The following is a 20,103-nucleotide window of genomic DNA, read 5'->3' as shown; positions in this document are numbered from 1 at the left end:
TTTCTGGAACTGTTCAAATCCGTATTTGATGACCCAGCTAGGTATACAATCACAGGATCCACATTGGTTTATCTACAGCAAGGTAATAAACCTTTACCAGACTTCGCCATCGAGTTTAAGACTTTGGCTTCAGAGTTGAACTGGGACTTGAGATGCCTGAAGACCCTTTTCTTTGAAGGCCTGAACTCCCGACTGAAAGATGAATTGGCGGCTCAAGAAATGCCTGAGACCTTGGAGGACCTGATGAAGTTAGCCACAAGAATTGACCAACGACTTCAGGATAAGGTTCAAGAGGTTAAAGGTTCCAAGAGACCAACCCAGGGAGAAATCCGAGTCAAGACTATACCTAAGCCTATTCAGTCTAAAGTGGTTGCGGGCGAAGAAGAACCTATGCAACTGGGCCGTAGTCACCTGGCTTCTAAGGAGAGAAGAACGCGGAGAAGATTAGGCCTCTGCATGTATTGTGGTCAAGCAGGCCATGCAGTACAAACATGCCCTATCTGTCCGGGAAATGGGCAGACCTAAGTCCTGTGGGAGGACTCTTCTTAGGTCTAACTGCACCTTCTCCTCGATAAATGGACTACTTGAATTCCAGACTCTTGCCCTAGTGGACTCCGGGGAGGAGGGAATTTTATACTGAGACATCTAGTGGAACATTTGTGAATCCCACTACGACTATGAAGCCTCTGCTTCTGTTATCCTCTATCCATGGGGAGCCCTTACTGGGTGAAGTAACTCTACAAACGGAACCGGTTAGTTTAAGAACTGGAGCTTTTCATACGGAATCCATTTCCTTCATCGTGCTCGAAAAGGCTATGCACCCCTTAGTACTCGGGTTAACATGGCTACAAAAGCACATGCCTCAATTCAACTGGGCTAGACTGGAGCTTTCAAGTTGGGGCCCAGATTGTCATGGCAAATGCTTGAAGGAAGTTTCACCACTACCCTGTATGCCTACAATTCCATTGATGCCTGGGTTACCACCTCAATATGCATCGTTTCAAGATGTGTTCTCTAAAGAAGCCGCTGATATACTTCCTCCACACAGATCTTATGACTGTGCGATCAATTTGAAACCGAATACCGAACCACCCAAGGGAAGAGTATACCCCCTATCGGTGGTGGAAAATAAAGCGATGTTGGAATATATCCAAGAGAATCTACAAAAAGGTTTCATAAGGCCATCCAAGTCTCCTGCAGGAGCAGGGTTTTTCTTTGTGGGGAAGAAGGACGGAACCCTACGTCCATGCACTGATTATTGTGGTTTAAACGAGATCAAGGTCAAAGACCGCTATCCCTTACCACTCATCTCTGAGCTGTTTGACCGCTTACAAGGGGCTAAGATCTTCTCCAAGCTAGATCTTAAAGGAGCGTATAACCTTGTCCCCTGGAAGACAGCTTTTAACACCAGGGATGGACACTGAGTATTTGGTGATGCCCTTTGGCTTATGCAACGCCCCAGCTGTCTTCCAAAACATGATGAACGACATCCTGTGCGACCTACTCTACCAATGTGTCGTTGTGTATCTGGAAGATATCCTGATCTTCTCTCAAGATCTGAATACCCACATTACGGATGTCAAGAGAGTGTTACAAAGACTGCGGGAGAACTGTTTTTACGCTAAGCTATCCAAATGCGAATTCCACAAGGAGTCTGTACTGTTCCTAGGGTACATCATGTCTAACAAGGGGTTCTAAATGGACCCACAAAAGCTGGAGAGCATTCAGAAATGGTCCCAACCTACTGGTCTAAAGGCTCTCAGGTTCCTGGGATTCACAAATTACTATAAAACCTTCATTAAAAATTACTCCTCACTAACTGTGCCTTTAACAGCTCTGACAAAGAAAGGTGCCAATGTTGCCAATTGGTCTATGGAGGCTGTCACCGCTTTCCAAAAGCTGAAGGACGCTTTCTCCAGCAAGCCATGTTTCCATCACCTGGATCCTACACGCCCCTTTATTGTCTAGGTGGATGCCTCTGATGTTGGCGTAGGGGCTGTATTAAGTCAAACCAGTGACTCCAAGATCCTGCAGCTGTTGCGATCGCCGCTGCTCGATACCCTCACTCCGCCCTCTTTACCTCTGTGGCAACTCCCTCCGGGTCTGATGGACGGCTGGCTGCCGTGGCGTATCCATGCCGTCTCTCTCCAGTGTCCCCGGACCGGCTCGACGCTGCAACTCCGCCATCTTGTCCTGATGGCTAAGGCATGCGCGTGTCCCAACTCTTGTACCAGCAAGGGCGCAAACCTCAGGGGCGTCCCCCTGAGATGACGTCATCTGCGTCCAATATTTAAAGGTCTTTGAAAACGCTAACAAACTGAGTTAGCAAGGGGATTGCTTCGGCTACGCTTCCCAAGCTACTCTGCCTCCTCGGACTTATCAGAGGTACCCGCTCCTCGGGGGCCTCACTCTTTTCTTTATTTTCAGATTACAGATAGGAACCGGTACTCGCTCCTTGAGGGCCCATGTTCCTGAACACTCTGAAGATTCTCTACTGCCTGGAAGCTATCACTGCTACAAACAAATGTGAGTTACCATCGCTCTCTCAGAGCTTTCCCTGGAACCAGGTACTCGCTCCTCGAGGGCCTAATCCTTTCCAGCTCTTGAGATTACTTGAGACCTTATGTGAGTTTTGTCATCTAGTTCTATTCATGAACTCTGCCTACTCACTTTCTACAGTTTCTCAACAGCTCAGCCATCCTGGGATCGTTGTTCCAGTACCTGAGGGACTACAGCCCTGCCGAGCATATCAGCTCACTACTGCCACCTCTGGTGGTTTCTAATAACCTGTTGAATAAAAGAACTAATTTGTGTCTGTCTCCATACTAAAGCCTAGCCGGTGGTCCCTCTCGGGGTATCCTCCTGGGGGCGTAGTCATCTGCCATCAGCCCAGGGATCCACCCACTACTATATCAGATTCATTACAGATTGCTACTCCTTAGCAAGACGATATCTGAGACACTACAAGATGGCTGACTCCTCCCTCTTCAGGAGCTCGCAGTCTAACACTAGATTTATAATAGATTGCTAACTCCTCCTTTTTAGGAGCAAATCCACAACATCAGCCATGTTCCTTCTTTTCCAGACGATTCTCACCGGCTGAGAGGAACTATGGAATCGGAGATAAAGAATTGTTGGTGATAAAGATGGTGTTCGAAGAGTGGAGATCCTGGCTCGAGGGTGCTCAACACCAGATTTTGGTTTTTACGGACCATAAAAACTTAGAATACCTTCGTCATGTCCAGCGCCTTAACCATAGACAGGCGAGGTGGTCCCTGTTCTTTAACAGGTTTGATTTCATCTTAAAGTACCGACCCCTGGAGATAAAAATGTCAGAGCAGATGCCCTATCTCGCTCATTCCTATCTGAAGATGTGCCTGATGCTCCGCAACACATCATTGAACCTGAGAGAGTCATTCTTTCAGCCACACACCCAGTACCTGCGGGCAAGACGATTGTGCCTGCCAACCTCCAGAAGAAAGTACTAGCATGGGCTCACGACTCTAAATTGGCTGGACATCCTGTTCAACGGAGAACCCTGGCAAAGCTGCAAAAATTCTACTGGTGGCCGTCTATGAGAGAAGATGCCTTCGCGTATGTAGCAGCCTGTACCAACTGTACCAGACAAAAGCCTCTGCCCGGTTGTCCTTGGGGCCAACTACAACCTTTACCCATACCGGATGAGCCCTGGACTCACATCACCACAGACTTTGTAGGGGACTTACCCAGATAGTGTTGTTGCCTCCGGAGAGGGGTAATGGTGGATAGATTCTCAAAAATGGCTCACTTTGTGGTGCTTCCTGGCTTACCATCTGCCAGTGAACTTGCAAAGCTCTTCATCAGCCACATATTCCGCCAGCACAGAATAACGAAGCACATAGTCTCAGACAGAGGCATACAATTTACAGCCACATTCTGGAAGGCTCTTTGCAAGAAGTTTGATATCACTCTCTACTTCACTTCATCTTACCATCCGCAATCCAAGGCCAAACTGAGAGGATGAACTGTACCCTCAAACAGTTCCTCAGAGCCTATGTCTCTTCACGCCAGAATGACTGGACTGAACTCCTACTGTGGGCTGAGTTTTCAATCAACTCTGATCCAGCAACATCTACTGGATCAACACTATTCGAAGTGGTATATGGACGATTACCTTCACCACCTTCGCCACTTCCGCTTTCAGTGTTGTCCCCGGCAGCACAAGCCACTGCCGATGAAATTCACCAACTTTGGAAGAAGACAAAGGAGATGCTCATCAAAGCTGGAATTCGAGCAAAACGAGACTATGACATACATCATGGCAAGGTTCCTGAACTTAAGCCTGGTGATAAGATCTGGTTGTCTACAAAGCATCTTAGATTGAAGTTGCCATCTGCTTGCTTCGCTCCATGCTATGTCGGACCATTCCCCATCCTCCGAAGTCTGGGCAATCTCTCCTACAGTCTCAAACTTCCTCCAGCAATGAAGATCCATAACGCGTTTCATGTCTCATTACTGAAACCGCTCATACTCAACAAATTCAGCACCAAGACACCAGATCCCCTGTTTTTATTTATTTATTTATTTGCTTTTATATACCGACATTCGTTGGAGTACATCACATCGGTTCACATTATAACAGGATAATAGCATGACGGGGGGGGTCATACTATTTTTACATTGTAACATTAACTTATGCGTAGGAACAGTTTTACAATGAAACACAATGGAACACAATAGAACATAGAGACCGTACTTTGTACAATGCAACTATTAAGTAATCCTTTATACATAGTGACTTTTATACATTACTTATTAACATCGCAACCTTTATAAGTAAGTGTTGATACAGAAGAGGACCTCAAGTACAAAGTAGACGCTATACTTGATGTACGGAAGAGAGGCAGAGTATGGGAATACCTCCTGTCATGGGAGGGCTTTGGACCAGAAAAAATAACTCGTGGGAACCGACGTCTAACATTTTGGACAAAGAGATGTTGAACCAGTATCATCGTTCACATCCTCGGAAACCAAGACCAGGTAGGGGGTCTGTAGAAGGCCAAAGATGGAGTGGAAGTTGATCTCCAGTGACAGGTGATATTTCACCTAGCTGTGACTAACAAATTATTTGCCAAACCAATGCCCCCTCTTAACCGGTGGACAATCCCCCCTGTGGCTCACCCAAAAGTATAACCAAAGGATCTAATGCTAAGTTAATTCTTGTGACGTGATATATGCAGGAGAGAATCTCAGACCATTAAGCTGTATTTGTATTTTAGGGCATGTACACCAAATATGAAAAAATGTTCCCTTACCTCAACAATCACGCCAACAACTATCCTGACTAACTAGACCCATTCTCTTTAACCTATCTAGGGTGTAATATCACTGATACAGGAGCTTATAGCCATTTTCCTGTGTCATGACACATATAGAATTTCCTTTTTTAATTTAAGGAAAAATTCTCCACCATATTGAATCGTCTCTCTCTCTCCCTTCCCACTACCCCCTCCCATTTTGTCTTTATTTTTTAATTATATCCTTTTCCTGTGATATTAGGTGTTGCGTCCGTCGGTCGCAGATGGCTTCGCCCGACATGCCTCACCTCTATTTCAGCCTTTTCCACCAGCCTCGGGAGAATGGCGTCCGTAGCATCTCCTTGCTGCACCCTCCGGCTTCCCTAGAGCGGCTCTGGCGCGGCGTCCCGCCATGTTGACCTGAGGCCTCCTAGGGCGCGCGCGCACGCCTCACGTCTTGTAGAGTGTTGGCGCGAACCTTGGGGGCGTCCCCCTTGAATGCCGTCACTGCTTCCACATTCAAAAGGTTGCCCATTTGCTGACTCTTGCTGAGTTAGCAGACTGGATTCGCTCCGGTCTGAAGCTGCTCTGCCGCTTCTACTCTGCTGGAAGAAACCTTCACCCTCTGGGGTTCTATTAACCTGGGTACCCCGCTCTGGAAAATCTGGATCATCCCAGAATGGAGACAATGGGGATGGTATTGATGATAACTGAAAATTAAAAAGTACCTTACACCAAGTATTCAAAATAGGGCCAATTAAAAGATGTTGCCACCAACTATTTGTAAATCTCCTAAACGATAGCCAAGGACATAGCTTGTACTCCTTCTCCTGTAAAACCCAGTGTTTCTTTTCTGGCCAAGTATGCCATGCTATTATACTCTTTAAATGTATTACTCGCCGATAAAGCATAAAGACCGGGAGACCTAAACCCCATGAGTCTTTAAGCAAAAACAACATTTTCCGGGATACCCACAACTTCTTCCCTTGCCATATTTATTTATTTAAACCTTTTTCTATACCAGCATTAGTGGGTATATCACACCGGTTCACATTGTAACGAAATGATTGAAAATACATATAACAAGGACTAACAAACAGTATGGCAGGGCAGGGAGCACGCATAAGGCAGTATGGAAGGATAGAACAACTGCAGAGAAAAAATTGTTAAACAATGTAAATATCAAACATATCGATATAGGAAAGTCATAATTGATTAATTGATGGAACTATATACATACGTAAGTACAAAGCATAAGTATAGCAGAATATCTAGGTAAAGGAATTAAACGGATGTATACTGGGGGGAGAGGCTGTTAATCAGGAAAGGCCTGTTTAAACAACCATGTTTTGAGTTTCTTTCTAAATTTAAGGTAACATGGTTCAAGACGGAGATTAGAGGGCAGAGAGTTCCAACGTGAGGGGCCAGCGATTGTGAGGGCGCGCTCCCTTGTGGACGCAAGGTGTGCTGTTTTGAGAGACGGCACGTGAAGGGATCCTTTGTTAATAGTTCTAGTAGGTCTATTTGGGTGTGCAGAAGTGAAGGGAAGGTCGAGCCAGTTGGAGTGGTGAGAGTAGATGGCTTTGTGGATGATGGTGAGCGTTTTATAGAGGATACGGGATGGGATGGGGAGCCAGTGTAGGTCTTTGAGAATGGGGGTACTGTGGTCTGTTTTGCGGACGTTTGTTATGATTCTTGCCATAGCATTTTGGAGCATTTGGAGTAGTTTTATGGTGGAATAAGGGAGTCCTAAGAAGAGTGAGTAGCAATAGTCTAGTTTAGATGACAGGGTGGTTTGGATCACTGTACGGACGTCATGGGAGTGAAGTAAGGGCTTGAGTTTTTTTAGAACATTGAGTTTAAAGAAGCCTTCTTTAAGGATAGAGCTGACATATTCCTTCAGGTTTAATTGTTGGTCAAGGAGGACTCCAAGGTCTCTTACAGCTGGTTGCGCAGAGATGGTCTTGAAGGCTGGGTCGATAGCAAAGGCTGGTTTAGGAGTAGTGTGATGAGAAATATATAGTAGTTCAGTTTGCTGGTGTTTAAGGCAAGGTGGAGGTTGGTAAGGAGGGAGTTGATCGAAGTAAGGCAGGTTTCCCAGTGTTTTAAGGCGTCAGAGATAGAGGTGTGGATCGGAATGATGATTTGCACATCATCAGCATATAGATAGAATTTTAGTTTGAGATCAGAGAGTAGATGGCAGAGGGGGGTGAGGTAGAAGTTGAAGAGGGTAGACGAGAAAGAGGAACCCTGTGGAACTCCTTGCAAGAGTGGGTGAGGGGCGGATATGGCATTACCTATTTTGACAGAAAATTTTCTGTTTGAGAGGTAGGATGTGAACCATAGGAGAGCTATGCCTGAAATGCCAGTGTCTTTTAGACGGGTGTGTAGGTGGTTATGGCTTATGGTGTCAAATGCCGCAGAGATATCAAGAAGGGCAAGAAGGTAACTGTTCCCTTGGTCCATGCCTCTGAGGAGGTGGTCGGAAAGGGTGAGTAGTAGTGATTCCGTGTTAAAATGTTTACGGAAGCCAAATTGTGAGGTGTGTAGGATCTTGTGGTCCTCAAGGTAATCTGTGAGTTGTGAGTTGACAATTCTTTCCATTATTTTGGCTATAAACGGGAGGTTTGAGATGGGGCGGAAATTTGCAGGGTCTTTCGGGTCTAGTGAAGGTTTCTTAAGGAGGGGTTTAACCACTGCCTGCTTAAAAGTGTCAGGGACTGTGCCTGTGGAGAGGGAGCAGATGGAAGTCTCCTGCCCCATAACATTTATAATTATTTTAGCATTGTTTTAAGTTTTAATTTACTTGTATTACTCTGATTTACTGTAATAGCTTATGTTCTATTAACTTGTAAACCGCTGTGATGGTCCAACTGAATGACGGTATATAAAATCAATAAAATAAGTAAATAAATAAAATAAAACTAAATGATTTATCTGGAATGAAATTGGGGAGCATTTTTAAAAGATAAAAGTACCCTTCAACAGGATATTCATTTTAATGGAGACATGACTTACCTGATAATTTTGTTTTCCTTAGTGTAGATCAGTGGCTCTCAACCCTATCCTGGGGGGACCCCCAGCCAGTCGGGTTTTCATGATACCCACAATGAATATGCATGAGAGAAAATTTGCATGTTATGGAGGCAGTGTATGCAAATTTTCTCTCATGCATATTCATTGTGGATATCATGAAAACCCGACTGGCTGGGGGGTTCCCCAGGACAGGGTTGAGAACCACTGGTGTAGACAGATGGATCAGGACCAATGGGTTATGTGCTCCCCTGCTAGCAGATGGAGATGGAGTCAGGTTTCAAAACTGACGTCACCCAAGATATACCCCTGCAGTGAACTCAGCCATTCAGTATTCTCTTCAAAAGCCACTGTGGACATATTATTGAAAAACTTGAATACAATTTAATAACTTGATTAAGAACTTGATTAAAACTGGTGACCGTAACTGTACTCGACCAAACCTAAGTGCTGAATCCCAGCAATAATATAGACGCCCAGATCTAGGGATAGGGTGATGGCTTACCCTTAACCTCTTTGGGATCGAGGTCCATGTGTGATTCCTTGGCACTGTTCATGGGCAGCCACGGGCGGGATGCTGGGTCCATCTGTCTACACCAAAGAAAACAAAATTATCAGTTAAGTAATTTCTCCATTTCCTAGTGTGTAGCCAGATGGACTCAGGACCAATGGGATGTACAAAAGCTACTCCCGAATGGGGCGGGAGGTTGCCGTGGTCCAGTTAGCACTGCCCTCACAAAGGCTGCATCTTCTTGGGCTTGGACGTCCAGGTGATAGAACCTGAATAAGGTGTGCAAGGAAGACCACGTCACTGCTCGACAGAAGACAGTAGCTTAGCTTCTGCCCAGGATACTGCCTGAGCCCTAATGGAATGAGCTTTAACCTGAAGGGGTAAAGACTTCCCTGCCTCTACATAAGCTCCCGTGATCACTTACTTGATTCATCATGCTATGGTAGCTCGCGAAGCTGCTTCGCCTGGTGTCCTTCCACCGTTCTAGATACTGTACTAACAGCCTACTGATGTTTAAGTGGCGTAGGAGGCGGGCAGTCTTCAGAGTCCTTGTGTCTATCTAGGGACGGTAAGGAAATGGACTGCTTCAGGTGAAACTCCAAGACTTCCTTGGGCAAAAAGGAAGGGACAGTGCAAAGCTGCAATGTTCCTGCAGTCAACCAGAAGAACGGCTCCCGGCATGACAGCGCCTGTAGTTCAGTCTTCAGTGTTAACAGGCATAGAGACAGAGTGCGTGTCGGCCAAAAGGAAGGCCCTGCTAAGAAGTCCAATATTAGATTGAGGTTCCATGGGGTACCAGCCACTTTAAGGGTGCTCGGAAGTATTTTTTAGGAAATGGGCCAGGTCCGGATGTGTTGACAGGTGGGCTCCATTCCCCTCACCTCTGAAACAGGAGATAGCCACCACCTGGACCTTCAAGGAGTTGAGGTACAGTCCTTTGTTCAGGCCATCCTGTAAGAATTCCAGAATCATGAGGATCTTGGTCATCAGAGGGGCACCCCGTGTTCCTCACACCAGGCATCAAATATTCTCCAGATCCGCAAGTACACCAGGGACGTTGAGAACTTCTGTGCGCAGAGCAAGGAGGTGATTACAGCTGCCAAATATCCATGCTCCGTCAGGTGAGCCCTCTCAAGGGCCAGTCTGTAAGACAAACCGAGTGGGTCCTTTGTGAAGGATTGACCTTGTTGGAGAAGGTCCCTGTCCATGGGGAGGCATAGGGGGCTCTCTGCCAAAAGCCTCCACATGTCTCCATACCACGGGCGTCTGGGCCAATCCAGGGCCACTAGAAGGACTAATCCTCTGTGGCATTCGATCTTGCGAATGACCTTGCCCAGCAGAGGCCATGGAGAGAAGGCGTACAGTAAGTCCTCCTCTGGCTAGGTCTGGATAAGGGCATCGATCCCTTGGGAGTGCTGATCTCTTCTGCGACTGAAGAATCGGGGGACCTTTGCATTATGAGATGTGGTCAGTAGGTCGATGGATGAGAGGCCCCAGAGATCTACTAGGAGCTGGAAGGCTCTGGTCGACAACGCCCATTCCCCTGGATCTAGACTCTCCCTGCTGAGAAAGTCTGCTCTGATGTTGTCTTTTCCCAAGCTGTGGGAGGCCAAGATCCCTTATAGATTTAACTCCGCCCATTACATAAGAGGGTCTATCTCCAGAGACACTTAGTGGCTTTTGGTTCCTCCCTGGAGGTTGATGTAAGCTACTGTTGTTGAGTTGTCAGACATCATGCAGACTCCTTGTCCCTGAAACCTGTGGCTGAATTACAGACACGCTAAACTGACAACTCTAGCTTCCAGGAAGTTTATGTTCCAGCGCGCCTCTTCCTTGGTCCATTGCTCTTGGGTTGTCAATTCCTCCATCGTGAGGACTAGCCAGTTCGGTGGGGACAGGCTTACACCCTTGTTTAGATGCACTTCCTGTAGCCACCATTGGAGCCGAGAACATACTTCCATCAGTAGGTGGAAGCGAATCAAGCAGTCTTCAGACAGTGGGTTCCAACATGACAACAGGGAGTGTTGGAGGGCCACATGTGTGCCCTCGCCCACTGTACTACCTCCAGGGTTGACGCCATCAGGCCGAGGACCTGGAGATAGCTCCACACCCTAGGGTGCATTGTGTTCATCAACCGACGCACTTGGCACATCAGTTTCTTATCCTCGAGGGAGGGAGGAAGACCTTGTCCTGCTTGGTGTTGAAACGGAATCCCAGATACTCTAACACTGGGAGGGCTTGAGACTGCTCTTGTCCACGTTCATGACTCAACCGAGTTTCTGAAGTAGGGACCTGACCCCAATATTCAGCTGGAAGCTCTCTTCCAACGACTTCACCCAGATCAGCCAGTCGACTAAGTAAGGGTGCACCAGGATACCTTCTTCCCTCAGTGCTGCCGCTACAACCACCATAATTTTGGAGAATGTTCTGGGGGCAGTTGCCAGGCCAAAGGGCAATGCCCGGAACTGATAATGGCAGCCCAGTACCACAAAGCATAGGAAATTCATAAGAACATGCCATACTGGGTCAGACCAAGGGTCCATCAAGCCCAGCATCCTGTTTCCAACAGTGGCCATTTCAGGCCATAAGAACCTGGCAAGTACCCAAAACTAAGTCTATTCCATGTTACTGTTGCTAGTAATAGCAGTGGCTATTTTCTAAGTCAACTTATTTAATAGCAGGTAATGGACTTCTCCTCCAAGAACTTATCCAATCCTTTTTTAAAACACAGCTATACTAACTGCACTAACCACATCCTCTGGCAACAAATTCCAGAGTTTAATTGTGCGTTGCGTGAAGAAGAACTTTCTCCGATTAGTTTTAAATGTGCCACATGCTAACTTCATGGAGTGCCCCCTAGTCTTTCTATTATCCGAAAGAATAAATAACCTATTCACATCTACCCGTTCTAGACCTCTCATGATTTTAACACCTCTATCATATCCCCCCTCAGCTGTCTCTTCTCCAAGCTGAAAAGTCCTAACCTCTTTAGTCTTTCCTCATAAAGGAGCTGTTCCATTCCCCTTATCATTTTGGTAGCCCTTCTCTGTACCTTCTCCATCGCAATTATATCTTTTTTGAGATGCGGCGACCAGAATTGTACACAGTATTCAAGGTGCGGTCTCACCATGGAGCAATACAGAGACATTATGACATTTTCCGTTTTATTCACCACTCTGGTGGTCTTGACGGATTGGGATATGAAGGTAGGCCTCCGAGAGGTCCAGGAATGTTAAGAACTCTCCCAGTTGTACGGCTATTATGACTGAGCAAGGCGTTTCCATTCGGAAGTGAATTAGCCGCAGATAATGACTGATGCTCTTGAGATCCAGGATGAGGCAAAATGAACTCTCCTTCTGGGTACAATGAAAGAGATGGAATAATGTCCCATATTTTCCTGGGATGTAGGTACCGGGGTTATAGCTCTCAAACTGAGGAGCCTTAGCAACATGGATTCCACTGCCAGCAGAGGAGCACATAACCCATTGGTCCTGAGTCCATCTGGCTACACACTAGGAAATAAATGTACTCTACCTAGCCAAGAAAACATATAATGGAAACTACAATGCCAAATCCTCCTTTAACCTTTTCAAAAGAGGAAAAAATTTCAAGGTATATAAGTTTTACAAATTGTGGAAACATTAACTCCGAAAAACATCGACAAAACATTTAAAGGAGTAGTGTTTGATTACATCCCCAAGTTAAAGGAGTAGTGTTTGATTACATCCCCAAGTTATTTAGTTACTTGTTCTGTTACTGCGTTTATGTTACATACTGTTATTTGTAAAGGCATTGCCTATATATCTTTTGGTTGTAAGTTACTTGTAAACCAGCATGATGTGCAAACGGTTGTCGGTATATAAAATTAAGTAAATAAATAAATACATAAAAATCCTCCTATGCACCTTTACTAACGTTCAGTGCCAAGACTTCCATTTCTGAGGCACTGGATTTCAGAACCTGAAAACTTACTAAAATGCTGAAGCATCACCATAATGGCCTTTAATGAAGAGGATCACATACAGTAAAAATGTCAACTACAAATAAGGATATTTTATACTCAAATCCCATTTTAGTACAAAACTCTTTGATACCTTACATACTCTAATTTGGTTGCTAAGAGTTCTGAGGCACAAAGGAGCGGAGAAAGTGGGCAATCCTGCCTAATGCCTCTCCCCTAAAGTAAAGGGTTTAGGAAACATGACCACTGACTTTGACGTGTGCCTCTGGGTGTCAGTACATACACTTAATCCATGCTAAAGAGAGATCATCAAAGTTGAACAGATAATCCATGTTTTACAGTCAACAGATTTTTTTGCATCCAGGGCCAATAGAAATATATCAAAGGATTGCTTGTTTACCATATGGACAAGATTAAGAGTCCTCCTAATATTATCCATCCCTTGTCTACCTGCTATAAAACCTGTTTTGATCAGGGTGGATTAAATGAGGCAGCACATGTTGAAGCCTATTTGCCAAATCTTAATATCATTATTAAGTAGTGAAATAGGCCTGAAAGAGGCACACTGCATTGGATCCTTCCCTTCTTTAGAAATTACAATAATTGCATGTTTCATGGTTCTTGGTAGCTGCACACCCATTAATACATCATTAAAGACATTTGCCAATTTAGGAGTCAAAATAGACGCATGGGGTAGATTTTAAAAGGTGAATGTGCATGTTATAAAATCCGTGGGCTGCGCGTGCATGTGCGAGGCAGCACATGCAGAGGAAGGATTTTACCAAATTATGCGCGGCGACGCAAACAGGCCTTCCCCAGTTCCCTCCCAGTCCGCTCCAATTAAGGAGCAGACTGGGAGGGAACTTCCCTACCCCCATGCCTAACTTCCTACCTTTTCCCCTCTCCACCCTGACCCTACCCCCCTAAGAAAAAGAAATTTTTTTATTTTTTTTACTTACTGCTCCATTGGAGCAGAAGCAACTTGCGCACTCCCATTCTGCCCCGACCATGCCCCCCTGGCCACCTCTTTTTCAGGAACCGTAGAACATATGGAACAGTATAACTGGTTGACAATTTAACATATTGCTAAATAAAAATAATAATAGTTTAACTGGTAATAAATAAAGAAATATAATATTTTATATAAGAAGTTTAACTATTTAACGTAGCAATAAATATAAACAATGCCAAATATATATATGAAATAAAGTGAATTTTTGAGCTCAAAGACTAATTGTCCAGTTGCAGATTCTTAAAAGTAGTACTTGATACAGTGTCCATAATTAAGGGATACCTAGTAATTAGGAAGTCTGTCCTAATTACTAGGATTAAATGGTCAATTTTCTCAGTGTAAAAGGGTAAATAGCGGGGTGTCTCAGGTGTACTTGGACCGGTGCTTTTCAATATATATATAAATGATCTGGAAAGGAATAAGATGAGTGAGGTTATCAAATTTGCAGATGATACAAATTATTCAGAGTAGTTAAATCACAAGCAGACTGTGATACATTACAGGAGGACTTTGCAAGACTGGAAGATTGGGGCATCCAAATGGCAGATGAAATTTAATGTGGACAAGTGCAAGGTGTTGCATATAGAGAAAAATAACCCTTGCTGTAGTTACACGATGTTAAGTTCCATATTAGGAGCTACCACCCAGGAAAAAGATTTAGGCATCATAGTGGATAATACTTTAAAATTGTCGGCTCGGTGTGCTGCAGCAGTCAAAAAAGCAAATAGAATGTTAGGAATTATTAGGAAGGGAATGGTTAATAGAACAGAAAATGTCATAATGCCTCTGTATCGCTCCATGGTGAGACCGCACCTTGAATACTGTGTACAATTCTGGTCGCTGCATCTCAAAAAGATATAGTTGCGATGGAGAAGGTACAGAGAAGGGCAAACCAAAATGATAAAGGGGATGGAACAGCTCCCCTATGAGGAAAGGCTGAAGAGGTTAGGGCTGTTCAGCTTGGAGAAGAGACGCCTGAGGGGGGATATGATAGAGGTCTTTAAGATCATGAGAGGTCTTGAACGAGTAGATGTGACTCGGTTATTTACACTTTCGAATAATAGAAGGACTAGGGGGGCATTCCATGAAGTTAGCAAGTAACACATTTAAGACTAATCGGAGAAAATCTTTTTCACTCAACGCACAATAAAGCTCTGGAATTTTTTGCCAGAGGAGGTGGTTAGTGCAGTTAGTGTAGCTGGGTTCAAAAAAGGTTTGGATAAGTTCTTGGAGGAGAAGTCCATTAATAGCTATTAATTAATTATACTTAGGGAATAGCCACTGCTATTAATTGCATCAGTATGTATGGTTTCTTCTTAGTGTTTGGGTAATTGCCAGGTTCTTGTGGCCTGGTTTTGGCCTCTGTTGGAAACAGGATGCTGGGCATGATGGACCCTTGGTCTGACCCAGCATGGCAATTTCTTATGTTCTTATGTTCTTAACGCAGGAAGAGAGAGATAGGCTAGAGAGATTACCCCCGCTAGAGATTCAGTGGGCAATTAGTGATCTCAAGGCCAATAAGGCTCCAGTGTTGGACGGATATACTCCACACTTTTATAAAACATTCTCTGATTTCCTAATAACCCCTCTGCAAACACTACTTAACTCCGTGAGGGATGGTGAACAACTGAGACCAGGATCTAATGAAGCAGGGATCACTATTCTGGGGAAACCGGGCAAGACCCCTCCAATTGTGGATCCTATAGACCTATCTCTCTTCTAAATATCGATCTTAAATTACTTACTAAATAATGGCGAATCGGATGAATGGGGTCATGGCGAAGCTAGTCCACACAGATCAAGCTGGGTTCATACCTGGCAGGATGGCGGCGGACAACATCCGCAAAATAGTAGATCTAATCTGTTGGGCTAGAAAAGAATCCATGCCGATGGTATTGTTATCTGTGGATGCAGAGAAGGCCTTTGACATGGTGCATTGGCAGTTTCTGTTTCACATCTTGAGGGCAATGAATTTTTGGGGATAAATTTTTAACTTTACCCCACTGCACGGGTAAAGGTTAATGGGATATATAATGAGGCTTTCAATATTCAGAGGGGAACGAGACAGGGGTGCCCTTTGTCGCCTCTTTTGTTTGCATTATTCTTGAACCCCTGGCTATCACCGTAAGGACTAGCTCTTTGATCAAGGGCGTGGCTGTGGATGATAGGTCTGACCTGACAACCTCTCTAACGGGGGCTTTGGCAGCATTACATACTGTTGGGGAGGTCTCGGGCTTTAAGCTCAATATAGAAAAATTACCCTGCCCTGAGCTTGCAGAATTACAGACAAATTCCAGTTTCGCTGGGCTTCTACCAAAATAAAATATCTGGGAGTTTATATTAGCAAAGACCCGAAAGAACTATTTCAGCTAAATTATCACCCCTCTTACATAAAATATTTTATGACTTAGATCGATGGTCAGAACTATATCTTTCATGGTTCGGGAGAATTGCCTCCGTAAAAAATTAATATTCTTCCACGTGTAGGATATTTATTTCAGGCGCTCCCAATTTCTATACCTGATGCTATGATCAATAGATGGCAGAGGCGCATTTTTTTCATACATATGGAAAAGGAGACCTCCGAGAATCTCTAAAGGGTCTTGTACAGACCTAAGTTAAGGGGAGGGTTAGGAGTCCCTAATTTGAAGTGGTATTATGCTGCAGCCCAGCTTCGGGCCATTTTTGATTGGCATAGAAAAGGAGAACTGAAACAATGGGCTATTATCGAACAAACATTATCCAGCACGGTTCCCCTTAGCTCCTTGATTTGGCAGCCCAAGAACACACGATTACCTTTGCGACACATTTCGATTCCGAAAAACCAATTGACAGGGGACAGAAGGTATTATTATAGCTCTAGTCTCCAAACAAATAGCCAGTTTCCCATGGGCACAACTTCCAAAGCCTTTCGTGAATGGTACATGAAGGGCATTCGGTGTTTTGGCCAACTCTGGGGAATTGAAGGACTTGTCTCATTCCCCTCCCTTCAGACGACATATGGCCTATTGCCTGCAGATACGTGCCAATATTTGCAAATACACCACTTCTTCCAAACAGAGAAGGGTAGGGAGAGACTTAGCATTAGGTAAAACACAATTTGAATCATGGTGCGATCAAGCAGACACACTGAAGAAAGCTCTCTCACAGGTTTATAATTTCCTTAACCAAAGATCCTAAAATTAAACCAGCTTTTATGCAGGCCTGGGAGAGTGACTTAGCACACTCTTTGTCAGAAGAATCCTGGGATCAGGTTTTTTATCACACAAAGAGGACCACCATATTCCCCAGCTGCTGAAAACCGGTATAAGATTTTATTAAGAAGGTACTGTACACCTGCAAAGATACACAAGTTTAAACCTACCTATGATGCTTGGTGCTGGAAGGGGTGTGGAGAAGAAGGCACATTCTATCACATGTGGTGGACATGCCCCTATTTAGTACAATTCTGGGCAAGTGTTTACTCAACTTATAAGAGATATCTTAGGGACGGAGATAGTTCCCCACGCCCGAGCAAGTCTTGTTGAATTTACCCTATGATATCCCTATCGCCCCGGGAAAATTGGTATCTATATTTTCTCGACAGCAAAGTGTCGCACTTGACTGGAAAGTGTCCAAGACCTCTGTCTATTGAAAAAGGTCTACAACCAGGTTAAGCACTCTAATTCTTTACATGCAAGAATGAGATTCCTTAGGACTCGGGATGAGGCTTCATCCCAGAAGGTGTGGAAACCGTTCGGGACTGGCAGGCACGGAAGCGATTAGAAGGTCTATCAGTCTAGTACTACCATGTGATTGGGTTTGGGAATCCTACCAACAACATTTAACTTTATAGTGTGATCGGTGGGTGGGTGGAGGGGGGGGGGGGGCGGGGACAGGTAATCAAGGAAAATTGAATACATCAACTGTTTAAATGACTGACAATTCATGGTCTTGGAAATATGTTCTACTTTTCATATCAGATTGTTCATGACAATGTTATACTTTGCATAAATTCAATAAAATTGTTACTTAAAAAAAATAAAAGAAGGTTGGACAAAGTGCTAAAAGAAAAGTCTATAAACAACTATTAGCCAAACAGACTTGGGAAGAGCCACCACTTATCCCTGGGAGTGAGGATAAAAAAAATGGATCTGCTGTGGATCCGATTGGCCATGGTCAGAAACAGGAAGCTGGACATATCCCAGTTAAGAACAAAAAGGGATAAGCAACCACTTGCAGGTGGTCAAGCTTCCATGACTGACAACTAGGAGATACCTTAGCATAACGAGAGGTGGTAAGGGCAAGAAAGGGTGATGACAAAGCTAGAGCAGTCTAGCTTGCATGGTTGACAGCTGAGAGAGAGCATTAGCTAAAGCAACAAAGACAGGGGCAAGCAGGCAGTCTAGGTGGCCCAAGTAGTCTTTATCTAATCTTAATATGTCACATTGTTATATTTCTATCCACTTATTTCAGCTCTTTAGTTTTCTAGGAGGGAATTGGCCATGAAGTTTTTCTACTCCTTGGGCTTCCAGTCCATTTGGAATCTGGCCCAGTCTTTTCCCCCCAACACACACCATAATGAATAGTATGGATCTCAAGTCAATGGGGCTTCATTACAAATACCCAGATTTGAATCCATCTCCCTTCTAAATGACACTGCAATCAGTATCTGCTTACAGGGACTAGGCTCCCTCTAGAACTTGGCACAATTACATCCTTCAACCACCCACCATATGCCCTTCCTTCCGAGGGACTTCCACACACAAGCTTACCATTGAAGGAACCTCTATCAACCAACATTGACTCTCACCCTTCGACCTCTTCCCTAATCCCTCCCCCCCTCCCCGTTTCCAGTCCCTGCCCTGACACCACGCCCCCTGCTCACCTCCCCATGTCTCCTCCTCCCACAGGATATATTATGTTAATAATCGCCTAGGATAAATCGCTGTTTATGTCTCGCTACTCTATTGTTTTTCGTTATTTTATCACTCTCCAGTTGTTATCATTTAAAATCTTTCCTGTCTTCCATCTCCCATGTTTTCGCTCCCTGTTTAATGTAACTTTACCTTCTACTTAGTTGCTAATTGGTTTCCCCTGTTCTATTGTAAACCGGTACGATAAGACCTCGTCTTGAGTATCGGTATAGTAAAAGAATTTAAATAAATAAAATAAAATAAATATTCCCAGGCCCTTGTGTTCTGAAGAGCAGGAATGAGGTCCACATAGTGAATTCAGGTCTTTAGCATTGCACAGTAGCACTGCTGATGGGACATCAGGTCAACCTCATATCTTTCACTTTAATGAAGATTCAGATCATTTTGTAATGCTCATGTAAGTACACAATCAAATGTTCTCTCTCTACTGATATATTAAGAATTACCATACATTTTCAAAGAAACAAGTATGGGATTTTCAGTATGGAAACCAAACAGTTTGACTTGTATGGTAGTTAGAAGCAGAGGTTTTGTACTAAAACAAGACATTAAATATTAACTCTGACAAAATATTGAAAACAGTGATGAAATAATTGAGGCACCAAAAAAAGTACTAGATCCTGAATAGCATGAAGGATTATTGCTGACAAAATTCAAAACACGCTCCAAATTGTAGATTTTCAGAACTCTCTCTGTTTTTACAGGACCCAGTAATCCAGGATTCTCCATGCTGCATACCAATCAGAAGAAGCTTAACTCGGAAGAAAGCCTTTCCGGAGTACACTGTAGCTCTGATTGTTGTTAACTCACTCTTTATAATGTAAAATAAATAAAAATATAAATTAAAACTGTTTTGCTTTTGTTTTCTCATTTAAGAAGGAATTAGGGATTTAGCCTAGATTTTTTTTTGTTAAGAACTTGTTTGCCACAAGCAATGTTTTCCCCCAGATTAGCCCAAAGGCTACGTGGCAGTACTGCAGGCTGCCATGGAGAGAGCAGGACATCCTTTCTGAGTCTCTCCTCTGCACCTTAGGCATGCTTCAAAGGCAGCATTCACATATCCAAAGGACAGGGCATCCCAGTCATTGCACAACAGTGACACCTAATGGCCAGACTCATGAAGGTGACCTCTGAACTGCAATGATTGGGATAGATAGAAGTGGAAAATTTTTTTTTTTTTAAAAAATGGAGAGTTATATGACTAGTTGTTCTGTTTCCGTGGCCATCTGGGAACAATATAAGCTTCTCTCCAGAGTGCATATCATCCCCTTTTACTTGAAAGAGATAAAGTTATTATTCATCATTTATTGTTAAGCACATTCCATGGCCCTTTCTATAACCACCCATAAACCAGCCAAAGAAAGGAGGAGGAACTGGGTCTTGCCACTTAAGTA

At 44.1% G+C, this 20,103-nt stretch overlaps 1 protein-coding gene across 1 annotated transcript in view; it reads left to right on the top strand.

The window, feature by feature from the left end:
* GIP (gastric inhibitory polypeptide) overlaps positions 1 to 19,473 on the top strand; it is a 164,568-nt gene extending 145,095 nt beyond the window's left edge. The window contains exon 5 of the mRNA XM_029573798.1: positions 19,414 to 19,473. The gene's annotated coding sequence lies outside the window, so the exon portion shown is untranslated. The remainder of the gene's footprint in view (positions 1 to 19,413) is intronic.
* The last annotated feature ends 630 nt before the right edge of the window (positions 19,474 to 20,103 follow it).

This window comes from Rhinatrema bivittatum, chromosome 12 (genome assembly GCF_901001135.1).
Source record: "Rhinatrema bivittatum chromosome 12, aRhiBiv1.1, whole genome shotgun sequence".
NCBI classification, from domain to species: domain Eukaryota; kingdom Metazoa; phylum Chordata; class Amphibia; order Gymnophiona; family Rhinatrematidae; genus Rhinatrema; species Rhinatrema bivittatum.
This window is presented reverse-complemented; position numbering and strand designations above follow the sequence as displayed.